This window comes from Ambystoma mexicanum, chromosome 4q, assembly GCF_040938575.1.
Source record: "Ambystoma mexicanum isolate Mex_15411 chromosome 4q, UKY_AmexF1_1, whole genome shotgun sequence".
In the NCBI taxonomy this organism is placed as follows: domain Eukaryota; kingdom Metazoa; phylum Chordata; class Amphibia; order Caudata; family Ambystomatidae; genus Ambystoma; species Ambystoma mexicanum.
The window spans coordinates 124,291,106-124,307,190 of record NC_090928.1 but is presented as its reverse complement, the minus strand read 5'-3'; positions in this window follow the sequence as shown (position 1 = coordinate 124,307,190).

Below are 16,085 nucleotides of genomic sequence, written 5' to 3'. Positions count from 1 at the left end.
CAATAAAGCCATCAGGAAAACAACTTGTGAGTTTGTGTATATCTCTTTGTTGGAACAAGGGTATGTCTGATAGTGTAAGCCCATAATTCTCAGCTTCTTCAGATAGGCGCCTGGCCATTACAACTGAGGTTTGCTCTACAGGGTCCTCTTTTCACAAATTAATGTGATATATCAGAGTCTTATTTCTACGATCAGGTTGGGCACCACAACAATTACATGGTCTGGTTGATTCTACCACTTTGTATGGCCCATGCCAGCTATGTAAGATTTTATTTTCCAAAGTGGAAACAATATCAGATCTTCCTGCCCGATGGAAAACAAACAGGCTACTGTTCTCTTATCATAATTGACCTTTTGTTGATCCTCTGCTCTGGACAGATGGAAATGCACACTATTCCTCACAAGCAACACATGCTTTTTGATTCTTTGAGCTCTTTTAGGTAACCATACAATAGACTCGTCCCTTTCTTCATATGTCTCCCTCAGCATATCAAGTACGTCCCGTGGAGGTCTTCTGTACAAGAGTTTAAATGTGGAGAATACTAGGGAGGTTTGTAGGGCATTCCTGATTGAGAATAGGGCCAATGGGATCATCATGTCACAATTTCTACTGTCCGCCTCTAAAAGTTTAATGCTCTGATGGGTCTTATTAAATGTTCTACTTAGCCATCTATCTGTGGATGATATACAGAAGTAAAACTGATTCTGCACATGCAAACTCTTGCTCCTTACCCCTGCTCTGCGGGCTGCTTCTCTCTCAGACTCCCAGCTTTTCTGCATTTCTCTTGGTGGCTCTCAGCAGTTCTCAGCTTCTCTAGGCTTCTCTCGCTGGCTCTGAGCTTCTCCGGGCATCTCTCGCCAGCTTTCGACTTATCTGGGCTTCTCTTGCTAGCTCTCTTCTTCTATGGGCTTCTCTCGCCCCTAGAAGTCGTGCAGTGATTCCACAGCCCCGGGTCCCGGCTTTTAGTGACGGCCCGTGGACACTTTGACTTTCAGTCACGGGCCGTCACTAATTGCGCCAACTCACCTATATGTGTATCAAGTTCACCTGACAGGTCTCAGGCTGCCTCACTCTTCCGTGCATAGAACTACTAACTACATGGAAAGGGGAGAGGACTTTGAATAATGCAGACGACGCTACCACTGTAAACTAGGAGGCACCCATGGAAAGGGGAGAGGACTTTGAATAATGCAGACGACGCTGCCACTGTAAACTAGGAGGCACCCATTTTGATGCCCCCTTAAGCCCTGAGGAATGTGGTCTACCCACTGAATACCACAGAAACCGGTCGGCTACTGGGAGACCTGACCTAGTGCTCAGGAAACAAGCACAGGCAGGGTCTTCCTTACTAGGACCCTCAAAAACAAACATCAACAGCCCTACAAGATTCTTCAATGCTCAGATGCAAAACGGGAACTTACTGGAGAATATAATGTACACTCTGCAGTCTTTTAAGAAACAGACTTGCACCTGCCTGACGGAGAAAGCTCATTAAAGTCTATAGAATTTCATCCGGACAGTGGCAGACACATAAATAGCCCAGAATGGCTTAATATGTGTGTTTTTAGCACGACAGAGTGCACCAACTTACAATTGTAAGTCCAGTAAAAGATATGTACCCATCCTAACCCACCCTAACAAAGAAACTGAGTTCCACAGGGGTTGATGCTTGCCACTACAGCGGTTCGAGTCGACAGACAACGTTCAAAGTGGCAATCTTGGGGGCATCGATGTGCAGGCCGGTGAGGCGGCTGTTCAATGGTTAGCCAGGTCCAGCTGTGGTTGCAACCCCTCGTCAGAGTCGGCATGTAACACAGCAGTTATTCTGCATCGAGCAGTTGATTCGAGGCTAGCATGAGATGGGTTCAGCTAGTGTACGATGCAGCGTCAAGCTGGTTCGAAGTACAGGCAATAGTTTGGATTGGTGGAGAAGCGCAAAACCCAGCACCAGCATCTTCCCTCTTGTTCCAGATGCAGTGAACATGGAGCAACCAGTTTGGCTCGGCAGAACAGGGAGATTCAGCTGGCCTGGTCCTCAGGCTGCTGCGAGGGTCACTCAGGGGGACTCGACAACAGGATGGTTCCGTTCAGGGTCAGCTCTCCCAGGTTTAGGAGATTCCAGTGAAGTGTGGCAGGTTCATTTCTACAGCAAAGGTTACTCCCAATGTGCCCACGCAGTGGATAGCGGGCAGATCTTTCTTCTGCCTTGGACAACTCTCTATTCATGTCAGGCTGAAGGCTTTGAAAAGTGCAACTTTTCCAAATGAAGTCCAATGAGTTCTTTTCAGGTGCTTCAGAGCAAATCTTTGCGCCTTGAGAGGATATCTTAGATGATCTCTGAGAAGGGGTGGGAGACTCCTTCTTTTAAAGGCAAGCATCCCCAGGTGAATGGACTAAATCTAGCCTGCCTTAGTGGTCCAATCCATGCTATTGAACGGAATGGACTTTGCCCTTCTCATGACTCAACCAAAAGTGCTTTGCTCTAGAGGAAGTGGAGGGGACAGAAAAGAGAAAGCGAGACAGAGAGAAACAAAATGGTGGAAGTCTCCTTCCATTGACCAAAGCACTCCTGCCCACTCCATCATTCCTGCCCACTTCCCTTCTCACAGGGGCAAAGGCCTTTAAAGATGCAGCACCCTGGTGCAAGGCTCCTTATTTTGAATGGGTGTGCTCCTTTGATACCTGCCTGCTGTGGGGCTTTCTCTGGAGGAAGGTGTTACCTGCCTACACAAAAAGTAGAAAGAAGAGGTCTGGTCCTCCAGGTTCCTGTCCTAACATTTGGCATTCTCCACGCAGCGCACCAGAATACACATCACCTTCCACAGCAGAGCTGACTCACAGAAGCTGACACGTGTAGTATCAATTGGGTTGTGGCGGCCAAGATTATACCATGTAAGATGCCTAAACTCAGGCATAGCTTTATTTTAGCGTTTACCCTGCCACCATCATGGGTTACTTATGATCATTGTAGTTTTGGTACAGGAGGGCATATCGTAAATGCTGCTCTTGCGCTGCAGAGACTTGGCTATAGCTGCGGCTGTCGAATTGGCATCTTGAGACTTTTGAACCTGCTCTACGTCACAAGTAGAGCAGGCACTGTGGATCAGGCTACTGATACAGCAGGGCAGAAGCATACTATGCTTTTGGCATGGAGTTGATGAAATGGGGAATCTGGTAAACAGATTACCCCTTTGGAGATGGAATTGCCCGCATCATTTTCTGCATTAATACCAAAATTAAAGACAGGGCTTTCCCCCTTGCCAGGTGGCAATTTCTCAGACCTCCATTCCTATTTCATTAACTATGCTGGAAATCACAACAAATGACAAGGATCAAATGTGTTTTTGTAGGTAACATCAGTGCTTTAAATGGGCCGCGCTAACCAGTCCTCAGTACCTGCACTTCTTATTCTTGGCTATGTTGAGGGCTGGAACTTCAAGCTTGACAGTGCTGGTACTCAACGTTGCCAACCACCCCATATTTCCTAATCCCACACACCTCAGCTGTTCAAAGCCTTTCCAACCCGACGTTCACACTTTGTCCTGTGAAACCTCAAAGCAGAGGGAAGAACAACCCGTTCCTCTTAAGTTTTGCTTTGTGTCAATAAAGCATTATAAGAAGGGCGATGAGAGGTTGATAGTTCCAGAACAAGGTTACCTGGGGAAGGACTATAGGCCATTAAGAGGAGCGAACGGGGTGATAATAAAATGGAGAGAAAAATAACGTTGCATTCTGTGTGAAAGAAAGACTTGAGACGATGACATTGCAGTGCTTTGCATTTTCTTTCACTGTGCATACAGTTTTAAAACCCATTTGCTTTCACTATGAAAATTGTTTTAAAAACTCATACACTTGTGTAGGCTTTTACTAATCTAGTCAGGTTAGGTAAAATAAAGCTAGAATCCGTTTTTTGTTCCACATGTGTCTAAAACGATTTATATAATTAGTGCCTTATGTAATTTGTTTACTTTTAAATGCATTCTATAAAACTAGCATTTCATCTTTTCAAGCCAAACTTTAACACATATTTACATAACTATATATGGGAAGACATGTTGCCAAGTGCTTACATTTCTGACTGGCCACATATCCTGGTTTCCACACTTAAGCAAAGTGTGTGATCCTCGGCAAACCATATTATCTCACTCTGCCTTTCCCTCCATAACAATGGGCCAGATTTAGGGGGTCATTTTCCAATCTCTCAAATAAAAAACACGTGTAAATGAGTTACGCGTGTTTTTTACCTCGTTTGCCACTTATGGGGATTTCCAAGACCGTGGCTGGCTCTGGTGGGCCCCCAGGATGAAACGTACATGTCCACCACCCCATCTGCTACACCTTCCAAAAATGTAGGCAAATCTGGCAGCATCCGATTCTGATGATGGCATATTCGATTAGATTCTTACGGAATCTGTGAGCACTTAACAACTGGTAAAAGCTGGTGAATTCCATAGGAACTCATGTCAAGTACATACATGGAAGGAGGTATTTACGACTGCACTACCAAGTTCAAACAATGCACTGTAACTTGGTCAGCCAGAATTTCCATTTATCTGCGCTTTGTGGTGCAAGCAATCAAAAAGATATGTCCCTTACACTCATTATTCCCTGCAATACCACAGTCCGCAATCCTAATGTGCCATGCAAGGCTGGGGAAGCAAAACTCCCCTAGCCTTGCATGACCCTTTGGGCATGCACGCGGGTACAGAAACCTGTAAAGTGAACTACAATTCCCTTGAACATTTAAAGCCAGCACAGGAGAGCTCCCTCAGCTGCTTACTGCAGCTGAGGGAGTGCTTAGCCCATTAGGCAGACCATCCACCTTATCGCAATTTCAAGATCCTGCTAAATGCTGGAAAACGGCAGTTTTTGAAAAAACACCCACAAAAATTGTCGTTTTTACTAAAACGGCCGTTTATTTAAAAAAAAACAACCACCACCAAGGGGCCAGGTCACCTCAGATTCTAATATTGAACTAGATGTTGCAACGTTGAAACTAAGAATAGGAAATGTATGCATTAAGAATTTAGGAGCTTGTCCATTTGTAATTGTGCCCCTCTAGGTTAGCTCTGGTTGACTAAATGTTGAGAATAGGTTGTGACTATTTTGATGATTCGTGTTGATTGCAGCAGCGTACGTGTATATTGGCACAATGATTGTTGATACCTTCGGTCCCTATTTAAGACCGTCGGCATATACATTTTGCAAATTTGCACATTTTACTTGCGGATTTGCACATATAAAAACACTTTTGTACATGTTTACAACATGTTTATGTGCATTTTCACACATTGTGGATTGTTTATTTATCGATTGATTTAATTGAAATTAAAAAATATATATATATATATTATTAAATGAATCGTTATTGAGTATTTGCCTGTCACGGTCCTCCACTACTACTTGAGCCCCTATGAAACTAAACTCATTTTGTACTGTGAAGCATCACTTTCTATGATCTGCTGGTCTGACACTCCTCATGTACATCTGAACTGCACCTCTTGTATCCCTAACTCTGCTGCCCTCACTGGGATCTTGTTTTGGGCCTACTTTTTTCTGCTCTTGTTTGGCTGTTAGGCCGCCTGGTGATTTCTGTCGTGCACTGTGCATTTCTGCCCCTCTTCCTTCCCTGTGCATCATTTTGATTCCCCCCCTCACCTCTATGATGCTATCTATCTCTCCTATCTATTCCAATGCATCTCCATCACCTATCCTCCCTCTCTCGAAGTCTGGAAGGAAGAAATTTAAGAAGGCTCTCGTGGCCTCTAAACCTGGTCTGCCCATAGTCGGCACCTACGTCAAGGCTTCCTCCTGGTAGACTGTCACTGACATTCTCTTTTTGTGCCTTATCCTGACGTATGGACTCCCCATATGCTTTCTGCCCCTCCCCTTTTTCTTCAAGACCCATTAATGGCGCAACCAGATTGCAAGTGCTCTTGGCACATTTCTCATCATTCAGGTGCATCATCAATGTCCATCGCAATGGCACGAACATGGCCCAGAGCTCTCTGCCCTAACTCCTCCTCCTTGACAGGCGTTTACTGTCTCTTTTCAGCTTCCCCCCACCCTCTTCTATCCCCACTCCTTCCCCTGCTCTAGTTGTGGTACCCCGCCCCTGTACCCCACCTTGGAAAACATTCACAGGTGGCAACCAGCTTCACTTAGCTACCCTCAATACTTGCTCCACTGTCAAACACTCTTCAGAGATCTGTCTACTCCTTGAAGACCTTGACCTTGATGTCCTTGCTCTCACTGAGATATCATTCAAGCCCAGCTCTGTCACTGGGTTTGACACCCTTCTTCCTGAGGGCTGCCAGATAATGTCCATTCCAAGGCCCACACGATCTGGTGGTGGGGTGGCCCTAATTTTCCCTCAGTGGAGAACAGCCACCGTCATTCCCACTCAATCCTATTCCTCCTTCCTTCGAATGCCTCATCTGTAGGCTCTCTGTCTCTCCTACCCTCTCCCTGGCTCTCACCACCATCTACAGTCCCCCAGGACCTACCCCTTTTCCTCTCTGACTGTGCAGACCTCTCCTCCTCGCTTCTCTCCTCCCCAATCGTCTCTTCCTTGGGGATTTCAACATCCAACTTGACTCTGAGGATTTGGCCTTTATACTCTTTTGTGACCTCTGCGACTCTCTTTCCCTCAAAATTCTTCCCTCTACCCAACCCACTCTGCCGGACACACCTTGGATGCTCTCATCTCAAGAGACATCCCTCTCTCCAAACCTCTAACTACTTCTCTCTCCTGGACTGACCACTCTCTCCTCTCCTCCCACCTTGAGCTCTCTGGTCCCGAGACAATGCCTCTGCCTGCACTGCCAGTCTCCTTCTCCGTCATTCGACCAATGAAACGTGTCAGTCACAGCATTTGCCGCTACCTTCATTCCTCCTCCCACGCCTACCTTTGACTCTCCTACTGACTCTGCTCTGGCTCACTTCATCTCTCCATCTCTAACACCCTGGACATCCTTGCCCCTGTCATAAGGATCTGTATTAAACCTGCTACCAAATGAAACTCTTGGTATGACTCTGACTTGGCAGCTTTGAAAAGCAAGTGCAAAGCTGCTGAGCGGAAATGGCAGGCCTCAGGTACATCCTCTGACAAACTGGCATGCTGCCTGCTCCAAAGTCATTATCGTCTCGCTATCCGCTCCAAGAAGTCGGCTCATGTCCAAGCCTGCATCACTGGAGCCACCAACAACATGGCTGAACTTTTCAAAATCTGCCAGGAACTTGCCAATCCTTTTGCACTATCCTCCTCCCCTCTTCCCTCCCAGGCCCTCTGCACTGTGCTGGCCTCCCACTTCTCCACCAAAAATCAGGACATCCAGTCCTCACTGTCCTCTACTCCTCTCCTCACCCCCCTCTTCTCTTGCCTCCCTTGCCCTCGCAATACTCTCCTCCTTCTCTCCCATTGCACTGGATGAGGTCTGCAGAGTAGTCCGCTCTATGAAAATCTCCTCTAAACAGGTGCTCCCCTGCTCTTCCAGAACCATCAAGGACAACATCTCCCCATCGCCCCTTCCTTACCTGACCTTTGTAATCACTAATTTAGCACTGGCCCTTTCCCACAACTCCTCAAGCACTCTCTTGTGCACCCTCTCCTAAAAAGCCATCTGCAAACCCTTCATGCCCGGCTAACTATCGTCCTATCTCTATCACCCCTTTCTTGGGCAAACTCATGGAGAAGTTGGTCATTCCCCAACTGACCCACCACACCGAATCAGCTGGGTGCCTCTATGACCAGCAGTCTGGTTTCAGATCGTCCAGAGGCACAGAAACTGCTCTCCTGCACACCCGTGAAGACCTTCTCTCGTATCTGGATTCAAACCCTCCATCTGTTCTGATCCTTCTCGATCTACTGCCTTTGAGACTGTCAATCACTTGATCTCCACCAGCTCTCCTCACTTCCAGTGCTATGCTGTGCTATGCTGATGACAGAGAGTTCTCCTTTAGGCTTCCATCCTCTTCCACCTCTCCTTCCTCTCTCATACCGGACTGCCTGACTGCTATCCAGAAGTTGTGCTCTGCTAACAATCTCTGACTTAATGCCAGTAGGAAAGAGATCCTTCTCATTGGGATGCCTGCTCCCTATTTCCCGCCCACCCGCTAGCAACACTCCTTGGGTCCCCTCCCCTCACCAACTCCTTCTCTGCTTACATCATAGTCCAACTTTCAGCTCCACCGCCTCAGAGGCATTCTGTCTTTCCTCACATTCGCCCAGAAGCTCAATGTCTCCATAGCTGTAGCTCTCTCTAGGCTGGAATACTACACCAGACTCTTCCTCAATCTACCTCTTTCCTCCCGTTTCCCTCTTCAACTAATCCAGACTAGAGCTGCAAGACATATCCTTGGCCTCAAGCCCAGGGGCTGCATCTCTCCAGCCCTAAATTCTCTCCACTGGCTTCCGGTGACCGCAAGGATCAAATTCAAGATCCTCTGCATCATCCACAAGGCTGTCTGCAGACCGTGACCTCTCTACGTCCAGCAATCTCTCCCTAAATACCTCCTTGCTAGATTTGTTTGGTCCTCTAACTCCAACACTCTGTAGGTCAGACTTTTCTCCAAGCAGAGAGTGGGAGGTAGATCCCTTTACTCAGCAGGAGCTGCCCTCTGGAATGGCCTACCTGTGCCCCTCAGTCTTGAGCTGGATTTCTTTAAATTCTGGAAACTTCTCAAGACTTTCCTGTTCTCCTCCTCCTTCCCCCTCCCCCTCCCTTGCTAATGCCCCTCTGCTGCTGCAACTGGTGCCTGGTCCCTTATGAGTCTACCGGGAGTCCGATGCTCCTTGGCAAGTCTCCCACAGCATCCCTAATCAGCGCTTCCCATTGGGCGCTGTGAAAAATCAACTTTCGCAGCACCAGTGGTCCAGGGATGAATATCGGTTTCTAAACCATCAATCAACCCCACACCTCTAGTACACCAGAAGGCATCCAAACAGATTGGAATACAAGTGAATTATAAGACCTCCTTGTCCAATTGTGCTAACGTAGACGGAACGGCAGCCTTATCTCTGCAAGGTTGTGGATCATTGGTTAGTTTCAACACAGTGAAAATACAATTATTACCAAATGATAAAAAGGACTGTCCAGTCAAGGTTGTATAAAAATATCTACTTTATTATTACTACAACAGACAGTTCTAGCACACTACAAGATACAACCCTCCCTGTAAAGAAACACAGAGGACAGACAGTTTCACAAAGGAAAGGGATTCATTCTGGATACTGACAGGAGGGTTGTTGGTAAAGTAATTAGTCTTATTTTTCAAGGTTGTTTGGTTCCAGCACCAAGGGGGCAAAGGGTCGTAACTGTCTATAGTGGCCTTCGGAGAAGGACCGGGGGCAGAACCACAATGTACCTGGTGCTGAAGAAGCTCTTGGTACTCGACAGCGCTGAGGCACTGCCAGGGTGCTTTGCAGCCTTTGAGACAGAGTTAGTGGCAGGAGACAGCTTTGGGTACTAGGCGGCAGGCCATTTGGCAAGCGAGGCTGGATGGATGTCTGCAGGCTGTCTGACGCAGCAGCTCGGGCCAAGAATCGTCTGTGCTGGTTGGCGGATATGGAATGCTGGTCGAGGCGTCTCGGACAGCTCTGGTGACTGCGGCGTGACAACAGTCAGCAGTGCAGCCGGATGCGGTTCAAGGACTTTTCTGTCTCGAAAATGTCCTTAAAAGATGCACGCTGGATGATGCTTATGTGGCACTCCTCCTAGCTTCTTCGCAGGGCTCGTTTCCTTTCAAGGCAGATGGCCCAAAGCTCATTAGGGTGTTTGAGGGAATGGCCTTTTCCTTAGTTCAGATACTCTCTGGCACTTCCCAGCTAGGAAGCTTGCTGGCAGAACCTAGCAGGGTATGCTGTGTGCTGGCTGGGTACCGGTTCTGGGGTTGCTGGATGGGTCCTCTGAGTCCAGGATCTCCCTCTGTTCCCTAAGAGATGTTTAGGGGCAGGATCTTGCTTCCCTCTTGGAACTCTTGGCCTTCCGTCACTGGTGGAAGAGGTAAGGTAAACTTTACCTTCAGCCGGGGTCCAAATTATTCCTCCTTCTTCCTCCTTTCGAAGTCTTCAGATGATCTGCAAAGTGAGGGGTTCAGCCCTCTTTTAAAGCCATGTGGGCCACAGTGATTGGTGCAGGCTAAGCCTATCTCAATGAACCAATCCTGGGTCCCCACCAACAAACTTCTGTTATGCATGCGGTCAGGACCAGGGTGCTCGGAAACAGGACAGACAAGGGGTGACAACATATACCTAGGTCTCAACCATCTTCCTGTCCGTTGTAGATCAAAGTGTCTCCCTGGTTAACTGAGCCCTCTGTGACTCTTGATTTAAGTGCAGGCTTCCCTTGAAGTATGTGCTGGGAGCAAAATTCCTGTCCCTCCAAAATCACATCCTTCATCCCTCTGAAAGAGGTCTGCTCTGCAGAGACACCTGTGGTAACTGCTAGACCCAGACAGGCCATTTACTGTCTATGAAATAAAGAGAGGTGGGAACTAGCTTCAAGTTGGCACATTGCATACCAAAGGGGTATTAGTCCTACCTTTCTTGTCCATTCCGGCAACCAAGCCCTTCAAGCTTGCTTCAATTATCTCTAATTAGTATGCACTGCCACCAGCTGGAGGACAAAGGAAATGCAGATCCATGGAGCCTTGGATATATAAATTAGGCTGTTCATGGCTGGAGGAAAGTACGTCTTCCCCCTTCTGGAGATGCTTTGATGGACCCGGGGCTGTCACATTCCAGCTGAATATGACAGGAGAAGACAGCGCCTGTTGGCTGCGTCTTCCTGGAGTACATGTGACTATGCGTTTTGTGCAGGAAGTAGATGAACGGTGTGTGCAATGGCCTCACATATTTCTCTGAGGCTGATCTCCCATCATTCATTTTCATTATTTAAAAAATCAAAAATGTGCAGGAGAACATACTCTCCCCATGTGGATGGTCGAATTCCTCGCGGCAGCCTTCCCGGACTAACCTGAAATCTATCCCAACCTGTCCATCGCACTTGTTTCCCTACTCCTTTCTCCCCTGGTACTTACATTTGTGTCTCTCCTCGGCACTTGCTCAGCTCCATGGGTCCCCCACTCGTGCACTTCACCCCCTACCCCCTATTCCCTTCCCAGACCTGCACCTCTACCTCCACCCTCCCCTGCAGACGTTAACTCCGCACCTACACAGTAATAACATCACAAGGCCTAGTATGACCGTTACTGTTTTCCTATGTCCCAATCTGCCTTTGTTTTGCCCTGTGGCACCCGGAAACACTTGTGTACAGGTGAATTTCTCCATTTTGTGTTCACTCAATTCACTGCGACTACAAACATAAAGAAAGCACAGCGTGCCTGCTGATACTATAATTTTCGAAATGAAATTACAGCTTTGCTCCCCCGCTGGAAAACAAATTTGGCGGTTTCAATAGCTTATGTATTCGCCCTGTGGATGAACTGCGCTGTACAGTGTAGAGATCACACGGAAAAATTAAGAGAGGTGATTACCTTGGTCCGAAAAAAGCTCACTGCAGGATCCCCAACATCATATAGCTTGTTCCCAGACAGGATAACATGCGCTAAGAAGAGCCAGGCAGTAATCCCAAAGAAGGCTGCCTGCGTAGTCAAAAGACAATGGCCTCATTGGTGACCTATGTTCGGTTACATACAGCCCTGTTTTTTGCCCCAGGCTGAGCGGGCGATGGCCGGGGCAGCGAGCTAAATATGTCAGGAGGTTGGGGGCACAGTAAGGGGCCCACCCAGAAAGCTGCTTCCGATCTTGCTGGACAACAGATTAAGCAGCCTGCTGTGCCGGTGAATGCTCCTTTGTCATGTGCGGCTGGCTGATCTCTGCCGCCTGCAATGTGTTCGGAATATGCAAAGGAATGAATATTCCAAACGGAGCATGGGAGAAGCTCTGAAGACACACCCCATGCCCCTCATTCTTTTTGCTGACAGCCTTTTAAGTGGGGCAATTTATAAGTGATGGCTCATTTAAAAGGCCATGGTTTTGTTAGAGCATGTGCTTAACATGTCAGTGTTAAGAACTGAACATGGGTCATTTTTATTCACCAGGCCAGCACAAGTATCAGTTAGCTGATCAAACCTATGCATTCTTCAAAGGGAATTAACGTGCCACACATAAAAGTTTATAAATATTTACTTTATGTTCATGTCTCTATATTTGACACACCAAAACATATCTTTTTTTTCTATATTACTTTTTAGTTGCATATGGCGCATCCCTGGGAAGGTCAACTGTCATTTTCATGCTTGAGTATTCTAGTGGCTGCTTTGGGATATCGACTAAATTCATCAGCTTAGCAGCAAAGGTCTTTTAATTTTCTAAACAAGCCAACCACTGCCTAGCACGCACACCAGCTGGCACCTCAATGTGACTTTGCAACTTTATTAGGAAAGCAGAGTTCACTGTGTGTCACTATGCAGATAGTAGTCCATGGCAAATCAATGCAGTGATGTGTGTAGCAATGTTTTGTGCACTGCCCAATCACCACCCTGTTGGTTAATGGCGTCTTATGTGATGCTCCCTGGAATGTTTTGTGTATGTGACTCTTATGAGCATGCCATACTGTGCCCACACTTAAAACACATAAAGCAATCAAAGAGGTTGCCTCAAATTGTACATCCACTAGGCCAAACGCCCTTTCTACGCTGCCATGCAATGATTTTCACCAGCTGCAGGCCAGCACTGATAAGAGAGGCTAATGCCTGCTCTGACTGAGCATGTGCCTGCTCTTTTTTGCTGAAATAACCCCTGAGGTCTGCATAATAGTGAGGAGATAGCGGCTGAGGAACTGTGGACCCTCTACCATGCATTAGAAGCCTGTTCTGTTTCAAATGCTTCATCAGCTAATTACTGGTGTGTGGGGTGCATTTAAAGGTCCCAAAAAGAAGTCCCTTGCACATGAATGGCAGGATTTTAAACACTGAAACAGAAACTGCCTGTCTTTGTTTTTGTTTTTCAAGTAAAATTAAAGAGCCATGTGGAAAGGGGCCTACCTGTCACTACCAGTGGCGGGAGACAGCTTTGGGAACTAGGCGGCAGGCCATTTGGCAAGCGAGGCTGGATGGATGTCTGCAGGCTGTCTGACGCAGCAGCTCGGGCCAAGAATCGTCTGTGCTGGTTGGCGGATATGGAATGCTGGTCGAGGCGTCTCGGACAGCTCTGGTGACTGCGGCGTGACAACAGTCAGCAGTGCAGCCGGATGCGGTTCAAGGACTTTTCTGTCTCGAAAATGTCCTTAAAAGATGCACGCTGGATGATGCTTATGTGGCACTCCTCCTAGCTTCTTCGCAGGGCTCGTTTCCTTTCAAGGCAGATGGCCCAAAGCTCAGGAGGGTGTTTGAGGGAATGGCCTTTTCCTTAGTTCAGATACTCTCTGGCACTTCCCAGCTAGGAAGCTTGCTGGCAGAACCTAGCAGGGTATGCTGTGTGCTGGCTGGGTACCGGCGCTGGGGTTGCTGGATGGGTCCTCTGAGACCAGGATCTCCCTCTGTTCCCTAAGAGATGTTTAGGGGCAGGATCTTGCTTCCCTCTTGGAACTCTTGGCCTTCCGTCACTGGTGGAAGAGGTAAGGTAAACTTTACCTTCAGCTGGGGTCCAAATTATTCCTCCTTCTTACTCCTTTCGAAGTCTTCAGATGATCTGCAAAGTGAGGGGTTCAGCCCTCTTTTAAAGCCATGTGGGCCACAGTGATTGGTGCAGGCTAAGCCTATCTTAATGAACCAATCCTGGGTCCCCACCAACAAACTTCTGTTATGCATGCGGTCAGGACCAGGATGCTCGGAAACAGGACAGACAAGGGGTGACAACATATACCTAGGTCTCAACCATCTTCCTGTCCGTTGTAGATCAAAGTGTCTCCCTGGTTAACTGAGCCCTCTGTGACTCTTGATTTAAGTGCAGGCTTCCCTTGAAGTATGTGCTGGGAGCACAATTCCTGTCCCTCCAAAATCACATCCTTCATCCCTCTGAAAGAGGTCTGCTCTGCAGAGACACCTGTGGTAACTGCTAGACCCAGACAGGCCATTCACTGTCTATGAAATAAAGAGAGGTGGGAACTAGCTTCAAGTTGACACATTGCATACCAAAGGGGTGTTAGTCCTACCTTTCTTGTCCATTCCGGCAACCAAGCCCTTCAAGCTTGATTCAATTATCTCTAATTAGTATGCACTGCCACCAGCTGGAGGACAAAGGAAATGCAGATCCATGGAGCCTTGGATATATAAATTAGGCTGTTCATGGCTGGAGGAAAGTACGTCTTCCCCCTTCTGGAGATGCTTTGATGGACCCGGGGCTGTCACATTCCAGCTGAATATGACAGGAGAAGACAGCGCCTGTTGGCTGCGTCTTCCTGGAGTACATGTGACTATGCGTTTTGTGCAGGAAGTAGATGAACGGTGTGTGCAATGGCCTCACATATTTCTCTGAGGCTGATCTCCCATCATTCATTTTCATTATTTAAAAAATCAAAAATGTGCAGGAGAACATACTCTCCCCATGTGGATGGTCGAATTCCTCGCGGCAGCCTTCCCGGACTAACCTGAAATCTATCCCAACCTGTCCATCGCACTTGTTTCCCTACTCCTTTCTCCCCTGGTACTTACATTTGTGTCTCTCCTCGGCACTTGCTCAGCTCCATGGGTCCCCCACTCGTGCACTTCACCCCCTACCCCCTATTCCCTTCCCAGACCTGCACCTCTACCTCCACCCTCCCCTGCAGACGTTAACTCCGCACCTACACAGTAATAACATCACAAGGCCTAGTATGACCGTTACTGTTTTCCTATGTCCCAATCTGCCTTTGTTTTGCCCTGTGGCACCCGGAAACACTTGTGTACAGGTGAATTTCTCCATTTTGTGTTCACTCAATTCACTGCGACTACAAACATAAAGAAAGCACAGCGTGCTTGCTGATACTATAATTTTCGAAATGAAATTACAGCTTTGCTCCCCCGCTGGAAAACAAATTTGGCGGTTTCAATAGCTTATGTATTCGCCCTGTGGATGAACTGCGCTGTACAGTGTAGAGATCACACGGAAAAATTAAGAGAGGTGATTACCTTGGTCCGAAAAAAGCTCACTGCAGGATCCCCAACATCATATAGCTTGTTCCCAGACAGGATAACATGCGCTAAGAAGAGCCAGGCAGTAATCCCAAAGAAGGCTGCCTGCGTAGTCAAAAGACAATGGCCTCATTGGTGACCTATGTTCGGTTACATACAGCCCTGTTTTTTGCCCCAGGCTGAGCGGGCGATGGCCGGGGCAGCGAGCTAAATATGTCAGGAGGTTGGGGGCACAGTAAGGGGCCCACCCAGAAAGCTGCTTCCGATCTTGCTGGACAACAGATTAAGCAGCCTGCTGTGCCGGTGAATGCTCCTTTGTCATGTGCGGCTGGCTGATCTCTGCCGCCTGCAATGTGTTCGGAATATGCAAAGGAATGAATATTCCAAACGGAGCATGGGAGAAGCTCTGAAGACACACCCCATGCCCCTCATTCTTTTTGCTGACAGCCTTTTAAGTGGGGCAATTTATAAGTGATGGCTCATTTAAAAGGCCATGGTTTTGTTAGAGCATGTGCTTAACATGTCAGTGTTAAGAACTGAACATGGGTCATTTTTATTCACCAGGCCAGCACAAGTATCAGTTAGCTGATCAAACCTATGCATTCTTCAAAGGGAATTAACGTGCCACACATAAAAGTTTATAAATATTTACTTTATGTTCATGTCTCTATATTTGACACACCAAAACATATCTTTTTTTTCTATATTACTTTTTAGTTGCATATGGCGCATCCCTGGGAAGGTCAACTGTCATTTTCATGCTTGAGTATTCTAGTGGCTGCTTTGGGATATCGACTAAATTCATCAGCTTAGCAGCAAAGGTCTTTTAATTTTCTAAACAAGCCAACCACTGCCTAGCACGCACACCAGCTGGCACCTCAATGTGACTTTGCAACTTTATTAGGAAAGCAGAGTTCACTGTGTGTCACTATGCAGATAGTAGTCCATGGCAAATCAATGCAGTGATGTGTGTAGCAATGTTTTGTGCACTGCCCAATCACCACCCTGT